At 48.2% G+C, this 13424-nt stretch overlaps 1 long non-coding RNA gene across 1 annotated transcript in view; it reads right to left on the bottom strand.

Annotated features, from left to right (window-relative positions):
- LOC107195546 overlaps positions 1 to 13424 on the bottom strand; it is a 73884-nt gene that overhangs the window by 16257 nt on the left and 44203 nt on the right. Inside the window, exon 3 of the long non-coding RNA XR_001516733.2 lies at positions 6104 to 6163. This is a non-coding gene — a long non-coding RNA (uncharacterized LOC107195546). The remainder of the gene's footprint in view (positions 1 to 6103; positions 6164 to 13424) is intronic.

Here is a 13424-nt window from a genome sequence, read left to right as displayed (position 1 = left end):
AGCAGAGTCTGGCCGATGTCACTCTAAATTCAATTATCCAGAAGAAAGTGTGGATTCATGTTAATATATTTTACAAGGTCCTATAATTTATCATCCTTTGTTTTTCTTTATGAATAACAGATTTTTCCTTGGTTAAAAAGCACACCGAGGGTTGGTTGGACGGGAGCAGGACCAAGAGCCACTGTTTTTTTCTCAGTGGAATGGGAGGTCATACAAATTCCTCTCCCTAAGAGAGCTTGGGAAAAGCTCAACGAGAAGTGCTTGAAAGTACGTGGCAGAGACACGGGGTGCAGATGTGCCCACACTTCACAGCGGGGGAAGGAAACCAGGTGAATGGAACCCGCTAGACAGTACTGATGGTTGAGAGTGACTCCAAGTACAGTCTTTCTGAGCAGCCAGAGGGACTGTCCAGACCCAGAATCCAGCTCAAGTAGACATGAGCCTGTACGCAGCAGTGAGGGTTTGACGTCAAGGACGTGGGGCTTGGACTCGGTCAGGGGAGGCAAACCCCTTTCAGATGACCCGTTCCCGACTTGCCACTGTGCTTTTTCAGTCATCATTTTAGAACCCCAGTCTCTGGCAGGGGCCAAAGTCTGCCCACAGACCCCTGACAGTAAGGCTTCCTGACACGGCACACACCCCCTGCTTACCAATACACACCCAGAGATGAGATTTCACACTGGCCTCTTTCATGCCCCTGAGGTCAAAATCACCCTCTGGTTTGGCCAGAAAATAGAGCACCATGATGTAATTGATGCAAATCTGGTGAGAAGTACCTGCTGGGGACTTTGGTGTAAGATGTGAAAAAGTGCTGTCGGCTCTTTAGGAGCGGGAGCTCCAGAGAGGGAGGGGGATTCTCCCATTCAGCTGACAGAGGTCTGCCTGAGGAGGAGAATGGGCTCTAAAAGGAAGGGCAGGGGACATCACACAGACTGAGGGCCAGCCTGGTGAGCTTTCTTCACAGTGACTGGGACAGAATGCATTTTCCAAAGATGAACACAACAGTGTCTCCCACCCACATGCTTTTCTGCAATCTGATCTGGGCACTCTCCCACCCCTTTGAATCTAAGAGGGCCCTTGGCGGCTTTGACAAGTAGACTGTGGTGAAGATAGCATTAGGCCAGTTCTACTTCCCACCTTGGGCATGCTGGTTCTGGGGATGCTCCCTCTCGGAAATCAGCCACCCTGCTGTGAGAAGCTCAAGCCACTTGGAGAGGCCAAATACAGCTGTTCCACTTGAGTCAACAGCCCCACTGAACTCCCAGCTGATGGCCAGCATTACCTGCCAGTTACAGAAGTGAGCCATGCCAGATGTCCAGCCCAGCTGAGCCTTCAGATAACAATAGTCCTAACCATCATCTGACTACAGTCACAGGGGAGACTCCCAGGGAGAACCATCTAGCTGAGCCTGGTCAACCCACAGAACCTTGACAGAAAATAAGGACTTACTGTTTGAAGCCACTAGGTTTCAGATTGGTTTGCTGCCTATGAATAGATAACCAAAATACATGATATGGTATGTAGGAGCACTGACCGATCAGGATGGAAGATGACTGGCAATAGGGCTGGAAAAGGGTCCCCAGAGACCTCCTGCTGTTTACCCTTTGATTTCTGGATTGTGAAGAGGTGCAGCAATTACTGAAGGGGGAGGGGCCACAGTGGCAGAAGGGCACTTGGGGAGGTTAGGGCAGCAAACGTCTCAGTATTTTCACACCAGTTATGACATACTCATGAGCTGATGGGCAGCATCCCTGGCCTCCTTCGCCCTGGAATTCATGCCTACATCCTTGCTGGAATCTGTAGGATGTAAGAAGTCAAATATGCCCAGATCAGGACAAGTAAGTAGGCACCACTCCTGCGATCCAAGAGTCCCCTGAGAACCCAACACTTTACCTTTTTAGAACTCTTTCTATCTATGATTGCATTGGATCTTTACAATGGTCCTGGGAAACAAATGTTACTGGTCTTCATTTGACAGGTGAGAAAATCCAAGGCCCAGAGAAATTGAAGAACGGAGGTAATAACGGGAAATGTATTGATCAGGACACTATTTCAAGTTCTGGGTGTGACCCCACCTCTGCCTGAGACCTTAAGCCAATGCTACAACTTCTTAGAGCTTCCTCATCTCAAAAGTGAGGGAAATAGAAAGATGATCCCCTAGGTTACATCTCACATCACCACTCTCTGACTTTGTGACTTGCTTGAGGTCACCAGAAAGAGAATGGCATAATCAGAACATGGTCTCAAGGCCCCTGACTTCTTGTCTGGTGCTCACGTGAATGCCCCCACAGCTGCCTTCCTAAGACATCTCAGCATCATTATACAGTGGGGCAGCCAAACCCTCTCCCCAGCTCCTGGATAGGGGAATGTCTGCTTGTGTCTCTGGCCCTGGGTCTGATACCCAAGGACCAAATCTCCACCCTCGTGCTTTGTAGGGGAGTACATATGGGGATGAGGAGAGAGGAGGATGGGGTGAGAGATGAGGTGGGGGCTCACTCAGAATCTCAGCCAGATCTGCCCAGGCTAGCTCTGAGTAAATCCTTCAGTCACCACACAGGAAGCTGCTAATCTGGGCAGACACTGTCTCATTCAGGGGTCCAGGGCCCCTGTACTGACCTAGTCCTAAGGCAGCATCAGGAGGTGATGAATCTCTCCTGAGATTGTGTGGTTTCCAGGAAAGCATTCCAGAATCTGAAACCGGCTTCAAAGGAATGCGTATCTGCTCACTCCCACCCTGGCTGGGAACCAGCCCAGGGCACCTTATTCTTATTAAGCTGGAGATGTCTTGGACACTAAGCTTGAAAAATGCATCGAGGATTTCAACACAGATGGGGAATGGTGTGACTATGCCGAAAACCCCATTGTTGGCAGCACTAGATTTTCTCTGAAAGATATTTTGGACAAGTAATTTAATTCCTCTCCATCTCACATTTTCCAACTTTGAAATGGAAATGAGAATTTTTTTTGTCTTATAACCTTCCTATACCTGTGAGGCTGGATGGAGCAGAGTGGGAGCTGAAGCTTCCATTACCTGCTGCTAGACGATGCAATATATCCAACACCAGAATCAAGTATGGGGGAGAATCTCCAGGTAGAGAACAAAGAAGAGTGTCCAAAATGGGGTGGCAGAAGACAGGGGGACTGAAGTGAGAATCAGCTTAGAGAATCTGGAAAGATCAGGTTGGAAGGAGCAAATGTGATTGGATAGTAATATGGACAAATTCCTGAGAAGGGCACCCACAGCCCTGCTCCTCCACACCCTGAGTGCATGTGTGTGGTGAGCACAGTGAGAAGGAGGGGCACCTGGGCCATTAAGGCCACTAGAAAGGGTGAGGTTATTCTTTATTTGTTATTTATTTACCCTCATCCAGATCTGGGGGTAAGGCTCATAGTGGGCATCCCATCTTGTGATGGTTAACTTTACATATCGACTTGACTAGTCCATAGTATCCAAGTATTTAGTGAAACATTAGTCTAGATGTTGCTGTGAAGGTATTTTTTGTATGACATTTAAATCAGTAGTCTTTGAATAAAGCAAATTATCCTCCAAAATGTGAGTGGGCCCCATTCAATCAGTGCAGGGCCTTAAGAGAAAAAAAGATTAATGTACCCCAAGAAAGAAGGAATTGTGCTTCCAGATTGCCTTTGGACTCGAGACTGCCACATCAACTCTTCTCCAGTCTGTTGACCAGCCCTGAAGATTTTGGTCTCACCAAGCACCATAATCATATGTGCCAATTCCTTAAAAGAAATCTCTCTCTATATATATAAATCTATATCAATGTCTATAGAGTCTATATCTATATACAGTCATGCATCACTTAAAGACAGGGATACATTTTGATAAATGTGTCATTCAGCAATGTCATCACCATGAGAACGTCATAGAGTGCACTTACACAAACCTAGGTGGCACAGCTTACTGCACACCTGGGCTCTATGGGATAGCCTGTTGCTCCTAGGCTAATGCCTCTATAGCACATTACTGTGCTGAATACCACAGGCAATTGTTGCACAGTGAGAAGTATTTGTGTATTGAAACATAGAAAAGTTACACTAAAAATATGGTACAAAAGATAAAAAATGGTACACCTGTATGGTATGGGGCACTACTGCTGGCCTTGACCTCTCTGCTGAGCTCCAGAACTATGTACCCAACTCCTACTGGACAACTCATCTGGAAGTACCACAGCCACCTCACACTCAACATGTATCAACTGAGCTTACCATCCTCCCTCCTCAAAACAAAACAACAACAACAACAAAAAAAACCCCTGCTGCTTCTCCTGGTGAATGACGTTACCATCTACACAGTTTTTCAAGTCATCAGTGTGAGAGTCAAGGATAATTCCTCTCCTCCCCTGGCCCGCACATCCAATAACCACTGAGTCCCACTGACGTTGCCTCTTAGGATTTTCCCATCAATGAAGTCACTGCCCAAATTCAGTGCTTGCCTCTGGCCTAACTATTCAAACAGCCCCCAAATGGTTTCACTAATCACACTTGCAGTCAATCAAGAGGATGCTTCCTCGTATTTACACTCTTGCTAAAAATGCATTTTTCTACCTCTCAGAGGTTATAAGAATATACTGGTGTGGATAAATCTGACTCCAGGGTGGCTACTTCCAAGGTATTTCCTAAACCAGGCTCTTCCAGACATTTTGGGGGCTCATGGTTCTTACATTCTCGGGTGTACTCAGAGCCTTTAGTCAATCTTCTCACACCAATCTGGAAAGCCTAAGCTCCACCTTCCACTCTAGCCTATCAGAGAGTCCTCCTGGTCACAAGAATGGAGGCAAAGGAAGGTCTCCCAGGTGACAGGTGGGCTTCAAGGTGCATTTGCAGTGTAATGTGCCCTCCAGGGGCGTTGGCCTGAGCTGTCAGCACCTTGGAGAGCTCCAGGTCTGACCTCTGTTGGGGAGATCACTGGACCAGAGTCCTGGATTCTTCTAAGGGTGGTAGCAGGGAGAGAAAAGGGTTGATGCTGAGCACCTTCACTAGCCAGATACCCAGCCCAGCAACTTCAAGGACCTCAAAAATATAAATGGCCCTAAGGTCAGCCCAAATTTGGGTTTCAGGGGCTCCACAGACTCTGCTCAGGTAGTCCATGAGAGGCTGGTGATTATGATACTGGTCATGGCCAAGCCAGTTGAACATTGAAGACCAGTGCTCCCCAGGGTTCTGTGCCCAGATTACAGAGGATTCAGTAGCTTTCATGATTTTATTTCAGGTTAATTGTCAATGAAGACACAAGCCACCTTCAAAAATTGCCGCACATTTCTGGACTACTGCCATTTGGGCTTCATTTGGTGGAGCTCACTCCTGCTATTCCACTGTATGCATCGCAGCATCCACCGCCCCAGCACCACAGGAGGAACTGGGCAGCAAGGACTGCAGGGATGGGGAGGATTCAGCTGACCCCTAGTTCAATGCACAGGGCCCGACCCATTGGGGGAGGAGGTACTGCCCTCTGGTCAAGTGCTCAGGGAGCTCTGAGGAAATGAATACACTCGGTCCATCTCCACAGCTGCTCTTTGATCCTATGGGACCAGAAGACCTGTAAGGCTAGAATAGAATGGGAGAATGGACCTCCAAGCACAGACAGCACACGTCTGGAGGCACAGAGAATGCCTTTGCCTCTGGTGTCGACCCAATGGTTCCTCCACTCACTTTTGCTTCCTCAGTGGAGCCCTGTGTTCCCACAGTCCTCTCCAGCCTGTCTTCTCTGGTCTAGTCCCGCTGCGGTCCTGCAGCTGCGTCACTAAAGCCTCGGATTCACTTACAAAGTGTTTCGCATCTCCAGTGTCCCATCCAGTTTTCACGACAGCTCAGAGGTGTAGATAGGGCTTCTTTGTTACCCTTATTTATGAAGGAGAAAACCATGGATGACAGGACAGGTGATTTGATAGGGCAGGTGACTTACAGGGCCCTGCCAGACTTGACAGGTGACCTGCCCAGACAAGCGGGGCTCCTGACCCCAGTCTGCTGCTCTTCGCAATTTATTAAAAATGACCGTCAAACTAGGACCCTACCTTGGTGCCCAGAAACACTGCAGCATGGGCTTGTAATGCCACCAGTGAAAAAACAAATATAAGAAACTTACCTTTTGAAGATTATACTCTTCTGCCTGAGGTTTATTCGAAGTCCATCTGTTACTCTCCGCCTACAAAACATAAACAAAAACCCAATTTGCTGGAAGCTTGTCAAGAGCTTCCTCTGAGGTTTCTGAGATTTCCTGGGGACATTTCCACTCCCTCACACATGAAGGTCAACCAAGGCTCCAAGAAAGAGAGCAATTCTTTTTTTTTAAGACTCATTGGCAAACACTGTGATCCCTGTTTATTTTGTCAGGCTTGTCTTTAACTCTTCATGTACAACCTCCCCAGAAAGAGGATTTGAATCCAATAAAAGGAAGAGGCATTCAGCTTTCCCTCGTCTACAAATGCCTGAGAGACTCGGCCACACAGAGATGTTCATAATTAGTCAAGGAAATTGGGGGTAGGGGGAGGGGATGGGCTTATCATCCACAGCTGTAAACAGCAGAAGCTATGCACATGTTGGTCTCAAAAGATGACACTTTCCTTTAAGTTCAATTATAGTATGTCACCCCAAGTTGTATTTTTAGCCATACTGAACCAGCTGAAACTCAAGGTCACATTGGGTACCCGTAAAGACAAATAAATTGACATTTCTCTCACCCTACAGGTCCCTGCATCTATGAGACAAACGAAACATTATTCAGATTAGCAAAGATTATTTATATGGAAGAAACACCTTATCCTCTAACAAGGAAAAAAATGTTATTTTCTTTCAATTACTCTTGAGTCCCAATGAGAATTTTGCTTTGCATAACAGATGTGTTCTGGGAGGTGTGGGGTAAACTGCTTTCTGCATTTGTGACTCAGATCCTGTTTGAAATTTGCTAAGGGGGCTCAGTTCAAAGACATTTTACAAAGAGAAGATACCTGCGGAAAGCTGAAGAATTAATGTCACCCTTATTAGTTAAGGACAATCTGATCCTTGTCCCAGGAAGCAGAAAACAGCCTCACCTCAAAATGCTCCACTGCACCGAGCAATTTCTTCACCTGCTTTTTCCTGGGGCAAAGTAGGAATACCTCAAACTTCCGTCTGAATACCTCAAACTTCCCTTTGTTATTTCCTCTCTCTTCTCAGTGATCCTGTCATGCAATTTTGGCCTCTCAGGGCCTTTGTGCTTTCTGCATTCTGCAGAAATTTCGGCTCTCAGGAAAGAGGCAATGCCAGCCACTTACCCCATCATGACAATCAGACCTTTAGCTCTCTCTTCTGGGACATCAGTGGCCCCAACCTTAAATCCAGCTAAGGCGGGAGAGGAGCTCTCCCCGGGGACCTGTTTCGAGCCCCCTGGGATGTGCAAGTGGAAGAAAAAGTGCCTGGGGATGGAGGGGTCCGATGGAGACCGTTAGTCTGCGGGTGCAAACAACCCCAGAAAGAGCTGCCTTAAGACAAGAGAGGTCCACCTTAAAATGCTGCCTGGAACTGGGTGCCGAGCACCTGCCAATCAGAACCTGGGGCCAGGAGTGAGGGGTTGAAGAAGCGGCTGTAGCAGCTGCGCGTGAACATCCAACACACTCCAGAACAAGGCTTTTTCTTGCTTTCCTGAGTGAGGAGCGGGAAATTTGGGGTCCCTCTGTGACACTCACTACCTCATTATGGCTTACTGGGGAGGTGCCATCCGTGAGCGGGGAATTCACGGAGGCCACCACGTGAGATCAGCCCAGCCAGGAAACGCAGGCGTTGGGAAAGGAAGCTGCACAGCCCTTGATATCCAGCTCGAACACTTGGAAAATGACCCATCATCTTTGCCTTAAACTTTTCCATACGCTCCACATTATTAGAATTTCTCCTTAACTACACCAATCATCCTCAGGATCCGGGACAGCTGTACGAAGAAACGCTTCGTTCCCCACCCTCTCCCTTGAGCTCTTATAATGAAAGAGCTTAGTCAGCACAAATTACCAGCTTTGCTTTTTACTTTTCTGACAGATGAACAAACACGAAATCATCATTGCTATGTAGGCCCGGCTGACCAAGTCCACTTCAGTGAGCTAGCACCAGGGCAGAACACTCTTGGTGAGATGGGAAGACACGGAAGACGTCCGGGCTGTCCCAGTAATTCCAGGGAACAGCCTGCTTCGCGCTCACTGCTAGGATCTAAGAAGGCCTTGAATGCAGATCCAACTATAGAGTTGGGGCATCTGACTTACTAAAAAACAAGTAACAACAAAAAATACTTTTTTACGAATACAAATTAGAAAAGAGAGATAGAAGATATAGTTGAAAGAGCTCTGGGGTGGGATGCAGGAGGCCGAAGTTCTCACCTCAGCCCACCACCGAGTCTCTGTGTGGCCTTGACATGTCCTTGTCACATCCGAGCCTCAGTGAACTCACTCAGTCAGTGATTTCCTGTCACGTACTCTGGGCCCCAGAGACCAAAGAAGTTACTTTACAGGTTTCAGAAATGTTTTATTTAAAAATTTTATATTTAAAAAATATTTTTAGCCATGATGAAAGTGTAATCTTAAAAGTAAGATAGATGGGCTAGCCATTTTTAACACCGTGGAGACTGACAACTTAGGTGATCAGGTTAGCTTTTTCTGTGGACATCTCAAAACAGAGTACCTCCTGCCATTTGTCCAGTTAACTGAAGAGCATTGAGACTATGGGGCAAACTGCTATAAAACAGTAATCACTCAGATGTACACATCACTGTGAATTAAGGTTTTCTCCAAGCTGTGCAAATGCATCAAAATACGAAAATGAATTGCATTCTGAAACTGAATTAAAGATCCTAATGCCTAATTTCTAATTTTTATGTCAATCAGAAATAATCTCATTGTGCTTTTTTATTTGCCATAAGCTTGAAATGATAAATACATTTGTATAGGTGACTTACTTTATTTTTTATAAGCTGAAAATTATATAATAACATCTGCCAATGTGATTTATCAATATATTCATAAATAATGCTTTGCCTGCCTGTGTAGCTTAAGCTTCCATATAAAATTTCATTTGAAAAAAATGGTTCCAGTCCTTTACAAATTTTGAAAACCACTGGGCTAATTATCTCTAATTTTCCTTCCAGCAAGAGGATACTTTATTCAAATCCTTCTCTGGGGATAGGAGAATTGTATGACTTCAGAAAGTTTCTGGCTCAGTCAGAACATTCATGAGAAAAACAAACAAACAAACTTGATTCCCACATCTACAAGTTGCCCCGAACAGCCTTGCCCCTTCTACATGGTAAAGGAATTCTGCTGAAGCAGGTTGCCACTTATTGTGCAAGATGAGAAGGGTCCCAGAAACGTGGGATCTACTGCGGGTCTCAGAGCCAAGCTGTGGAGACTGACCTGTAAATGGCTGACAGTGATAGAGGCAGAATGCAGTCAGGCAGCAGGAAGGAGCCCAACCTTGTCTGAGCAGCTGCTCCAGGCCAGGCTCTGTAGCAGGCATTACATACGTCATTTGATATCTTCCATTTATTGCTACTCAAAACTCATTGCAATATTTTTCCCCTTTTACAGATGAGGAAATCGAAGTGGTTACCCAGGCAGTGTGTGGCAGAAGCAGGTCTTAGATCTTCACCACTCCCTACCCCCAAAACTAGCTCTCAGTGGGTGGCAACAGCAACCCCAGCTCCCCAGTGTTGGGATCCGGAGGAAGGGGTAATTCACGCAGATCGTGGCAATCAGGGGAGGCTGCAAGGAGGAGCTAGCATTGCAGCTCGATCTCGAAGAATGAGGAGAAATTCTCCGGGAGGCAAAGAGAGGAAAACTTTCCTGGCGGGAAGAGACAGTATGAGAGAAGCACAGGGAGAAATGTTTTAGGAGCATGGCGCTCAGGTGGCAGAGAACATCTCGTGCAGCAGGGACGAGAGGTGTGGGTGACACAGGATGAAGCAGGCAGGGCGGTGATCTGGGAGCAGAACGTGGCTCCCCAGTGCTAGAGACTTGGCACACCAGGCTTCCCACCACCCTGCCCTCCCAGCCTCGTCTCCCAACACCCTGGCACAAAGACCCTGGACACCAGCAATTCAGACTGTCCTCTGTGCCTTTATGCCCCCTGTGCCATCCACCTAGCGAGCTCTTCCTGCCCCACTTCTGCCTGGGGAACTTGTCCTGTCCTTCTAGATCCTGCCCAAGCCCACTTGCTATGGGCAGCTATTCCTGGTCCCCTCAACCAGATGCAATCTCTCTCGACTCAGAATACCCAGAGTCCTTCTATTTCTTCAGAGTAGGCCCTCAATGGATGAACACGCGGCGAACACATTTCTTGGCAAGAAACGTTTTCTGGGAAAGATACTGAAAGAAGGCTGGGGCATCAGCGTCAGTAACATCTGACTAAAATGACATGTTGACTTCACATGTCAACAAGGCCAACAACCCCAGGGCCTGCCCCTTGTGGCTCCCGACACAGAAGTAAAAAAGCAGGGTGTGGCCCTGGGTGTGGAGTGTTCCCACCCTTCTGTCACAGCATTTCCAGGACATTTCCTCTCCGCTGGCAGAGGTCCCAGCACCCAGCCGAACTGCAGCCTGCCTCTCCCAGCTCCATCCCACGCCCATGTATCTTCTTGGATAACTCAGGATCTCCCAACAGTGACCGTATTAGTAACTTGCAGAAAACACTGTCATCTTCAGATTAGGTGTAAAGTTAGTTTTTCTCACATTTCTGAAAAAAAAAAAAAAAAAAAAAAAAATTTTTCATTGCTGCCACTGTTCCCAGACCATTATCCAATGGCTTCAGTCAGCATTCAGGGCCCGGCTCAGACCACACAGGAGGACCATGCAGCAGCGCTGTACACAGAGCTGTCCCCGCTTATGGCCTGGGCCCCTGTGATGCCCTCGGTCCTCTCCCCACACCACCGCTCACTGCCCAGCCGCCAAGCATCTGTTCTCGTGAGAAACCCACACACGCTGGAGGCCTGTTCCAGTCCTCCTAACCCAAATAAATCCAGTCTTGCTGGCCAACTGTCTTGCATGAGCTCTGTCCCTAAACGGGATACTGGGAACAGTGAGTACCTTCTTCTCTCGGATCCCCATAGCCTGGCAGAGAACTGGGCGCTCAGCAAGATCTCAAAACAAACTCATCCTCCAAGCTCTGTTTCCTGAGCAGACGTGGAGCTGGGGCCCAGAATTTTCTTCCACTGGCCTTGAGGGAAGCTTTCAGACCAACCCTCCAAAACAAAGCCTGGCCTTGGTGGCCAGCCCGGCATGCACAGAACATCAAATGGCTGCACATGAAAGGGCTGAGGAGGATGCTTGCTGGAGAGGCACTTAGTCTGGAAAACCTGAAACCATCCACTTGACTGAGGGCCGCTAACCACAGCCTCAATGAATGATTAATGATTACGGCCGGAGCTTATTGCAAACAGGCATATGACAGCAGAGCTACTACCCACCCACAGGACCTTCTGCGTGATTGATGAGCCACCGAGGGCTGCAGAGGGAATGGGCCGGCTCAGGCTGCAGCTGCCAGGGAGCACCCATCCTTGGGAAGAGCTGGAAGGATGCCAGTGCCCATGTTCGTGTATGCCATGCAAACCGACCTGCACTGACTACCTACCTGGGCGAAGAAGGGAGAGCATGGGGGGAAAGGGGGTGTGGGCTAAACCCTAATGAGGAGAGAGATGCCTAACCGAAATGGAGGTGTAGCCCCTGGCCCTGCAGGGGTCCCTACCCAGTGTGGTGCATCAAGCAATATCGAGTTCCAGAACTGCCAGTGCTTCGCAAGGTGCTTTGAGAGAAACCGTGCGCTCTGTGTGGACAGAGCAGGCTGCAAAAATGAGCTGCCTGGCCTAAGACACCTCTCCCAGCCCTCCCCACCACCCCTGCCAGCCGGAGACGATGTCCCTGAACTCTAAATCACTTTTCAACAGGATCTGCAAAGGAGAGAAGAGGGTGGGAGAAGTGGAGTCTCTACTCTCGTGCCATTTCTGTCCTTCACCAGGGAGGTAAGTTAGCACTGCATCCTCATGCTGCCTATGCCAACCTGTATCCTCCAGACCAGCAGTCCCCAACCTTTTTGGCACCAGGACTGGGGCTCCTATGAGAATCTAATGCCTGAGGATCTGAGGTGAAGCTGAGGCGGGATGCTGTTGAGGTGGGGAGTAGCTGAAAATACAGATGAAGCTTTGCTCCCTCGCCCACCAGCAGCTCACCTCCTTCTGTGCAGCCCGGTTCCTAACACTAACAGACTAAAGTCTGCGGTCTGAGGCCTGGGGGTCAAGGACCCCTGCTCTGGAACTCTGAGCCAGGGTTTCCGCGTCCCCTCCCGAAGCCTCACCAGTGGGGAAGCGGGTCCCGACTGATGCATGGATTCCAAGCAGACCAGCCAATTCACTGAGCACAGACTGTGGGGGCTGCAGAAGGCACAGCTCCCACTCTCAGTCTCGTCTTGTTAATGAGACAAGCTTCCCTCACGTGAAACCAGCGCACACAGCACGAAGCACAACTCCTAGTGTGATGCCGAGAGAGGGAGGAGAGGGACAGTGGCATTGGTTTGAGGCCACAGGGGAAGGCCAGGGAAGCTGAGAAGGGCCCTGGAAACCCCCATAGGCTGCAGGCCTGCCTCTTCCTCAAGCAGAGCCACTGTCCAGTCTGGGCCACCAAAGTGCCCAAGGCCACCACCTCCCACCTGAGTTTCCAGAGGGACCTCTGAGTGGCCCTGAGGCAGTGACAGAAGCAAGCAAACTCAGCAGGGACCCGAGACCTGATGCAGGATGGGGGCTCTGAGACAACTCAGAGAGCCAGCCAGGAGCCTGGGGACGACCCTTGGCGGGGCCAGGCCATTCTGCAGACTCTGGCTCTGTTTCATCTTAATACACTCCTGCATGTACCTGACATCGGATACGCGTCCTAGAGCATGCAAATCTAATAAATTCTTGGCTCCTGCAAGTTCTTTAAAAAATATAAAAGAGGATCATATATAAAGAAGTTGATTAATATACACCCTGCTAAAACAGCCTGGAACATCTGTGTATTAAGTTCATTTATTAAATTACACCAATCTGTATTTTAATGAGTGAAAGATACAGTACTTATTCTGTCATCCATCAAAATAAACTCAGGAAATACTTAACATTATAATCATTTTTCTTGTTTGAACACGAGTTATGAAATATGAATCCCGCACTAAGAATGCTGGACTTGCCATCATGATCAAATATGTTTTCACAGGTGCAGCAAATATTCAGTTTTCATTTCTCTTTCCAACTGTTGAAAATATAAACCATGTTTTCTAGTCCTGAGCTGGGTAACACTGCCTTCCCTCCACATGGCAGCCATTATTCCAGGCTTATTACCCCACCGTCTTTCTTTCCCCAAACACACTCCTCCTAAAGTTGCTTAGTAATGAAAATGCAGGCTTCTGTGGGGCCCCCTCAGCAA

This window comes from Pteropus alecto, unplaced genomic scaffold (genome assembly GCF_000325575.1).
Source record: "Pteropus alecto unplaced genomic scaffold, ASM32557v1 scaffold61, whole genome shotgun sequence".
NCBI classification, from domain to species: domain Eukaryota; kingdom Metazoa; phylum Chordata; class Mammalia; order Chiroptera; family Pteropodidae; genus Pteropus; species Pteropus alecto.
Note: the sequence above shows the minus strand (reverse complement) of the source record. Positions and strands in the feature narration are given on the sequence as shown.